The following is a 2,295-nucleotide window of genomic DNA, read 5'->3' as shown; positions in this document are numbered from 1 at the left end:
GTTGGAATTGAGGGCCTTTGGGGTGTGGGAACCTAGTGCAATGAATAAGTTCCTGGAATCTATGAGGGTGACTCTAGCCAGGTCTCCTAACAATGGAGAATACAGAGTCTGAACTGGCCATCTCTTAGAGCCTGACAAAGCTTTAAGTGACAGGTTGGGGTTGCATTTGTTGAGGTTGTTGGTCAAGGGGGTGTGTGTTTCCAGTGGAGATCCTTAAATATCCCAGGCTAATGCTGGGACAGTGTTGGTTGCTCTTCTCAAACCAACAGCAGGCCTCCACTGCTGAAGGCAAACTCTGCAGTTTATTGAAGTGTAGAGAGGTCTACTTCATCCCTATCTACTATTCTCTTTGGTACAGGAAGGTACTCTTCAGGCTATGGAAGGAGAAACCTGGACACCAACTCAGCCCCCAAAACTTCCACTTACAATCTGCCCTGCCCACAAGGTGTGCTGGAGCAAGGATGGTGCTGTTGGAACTAGTGTCTAACCTAACTGAGGCACACTGCCCAAGAGGGGACCCAGACTCCAGTACCTGGATGACCAGAAACTGGAGACTGGGTAGCCTATAGACCTAGGATAGAACCAAACATGACTGGCAAAACCAAATCCAAAACAAAAAGCAAAACCAGCCAACCCCCTACCCTCCCCAGAAGCAAAACAGAACAAAAAGCAAAACAATGAAATGACTTTTAGTGATATTCTGCTATACGTACGTATCAGTATCTTGTCTGGTGTCATCAGGGAGGCTTCCTCCAGCAGCAGATGGGAGCAGGTGGATTGTTGTGAGCCCAGGGTTAGCCTGGGTTTCTAGGTAATGTGAGCTACAGAGATGCTCAAAATAAACAAATGTGGCCAAAATAAAACACTTGAGATTCTTCCATCTTACCCACCAGAATGGTATCAAGAGAAAATGACAAATGTTAGCAATAATGTGGGGAGAAAGAAACATAACTGTTGGTGGGGAAGTAATTAGCCAAGCCCCCGTGGAAGCCAGCAGGGAGTGTCTAGAGAAATGGCTCCATGATTAAGAGCACTGTGTGTGGTTGGAAAGGACCTGAGTTGGATTTTCAGCTCTCAAATGGAGGTGCACAACTTTTGCCTTTCATTTCAGAGGAACTGCTGCCCTCTTCTGGCTGCCATGGGCACAGACATACATGCAGGCAAAATACCTATACATAAAAAAAAAAAAAAAACCTCAAAATATTTAAATTGAAAATACAACTACTATACAGTCTAGCAACACTACATTTAGGCACATACCTGAGTCGGATCACTATAGACACACCCACGTTTATCTCACTTCCACAACAGCCAATAAATGGAATGAGCCCGGTGTCTTTCAATGGGCAAATAAAAAAACAGTACATACACATGAAGGAGCTCTACTCAACAATAAAGGATGCAAGTATGTCCTTTGCAGGACAATGCACAGAACTGGTAACCATGCTAAATGAAATAAGCCAACCTCACAATCAGGAAAACAAAGGAGAGAATTAAAAAGGGATGCTAAGCACGTGGAAGGGAAGAAGTAAAGGTGGAGGAGAAGATTAATATTGATTACATCAATGTGTCTTATAAGTATGGAAACATCAATATGAAACCTCTGGATAATTTATACTAAAAGTGATCTGTGTGGTTGTAGTTCATCAAAAAGACTATTTGTGTTGGAAGCAGAAAGAATTATGAAGTCTCGGGTAGAGCCTAAGAACTGACACATATACAGCAACATATACAATTGTGACCTGTTAGTAGTCTTGGACCTAGAAGTCAGCATGTCTTTTACTTTACACACCTTGGGGAAACTACTGTCTAAACACTGTTACAAGCTGCCTCCAAGCCTAGCTCTCTCCCAAGCGCTGGGGATTGTACCCAGAATTTAGTAAATACATGCTAATAAGCAAGCCTCTTCAATGGCAGGAGCCTCTTCCCCAACAATCCCGCAACCAGTGGGTTTACATGGCTTGCTTTTGAGTATCTAGAGCAACCACCCCACTGGCATCTTCATGCTTCTTGCCTTTTTAGAAATGGAGTATATCCCTGCCTGAAGTACAAAGCTCCAGGCAGGTGGGTCCAGTTCAAATCCCACCAAGGTCTCTTCCTGGCCTAACACTGTGGGCATGTGGCTTACCTGGGTTCAATACCCCCCTTCAGGTCAACCCTGCTTTTTGTAGTGACTCTGGATAGTAGCTACAGAGATGGTGACTGTGGCGGCTCCAAACCCTGGTGCATGAAATAAAGAAACGAGTAGGTCTGGTGACAACACGTTTATTTCCGTGCCCTGTTGTGTGACTGGGA

This window comes from Micromys minutus, assembly GCF_963924665.1.
Source record: "Micromys minutus genome assembly, chromosome: 1".
In the NCBI taxonomy this organism is placed as follows: Eukaryota; Metazoa; Chordata; class Mammalia; order Rodentia; family Muridae; genus Micromys; species Micromys minutus.
This window is presented reverse-complemented; position numbering follows the sequence as displayed.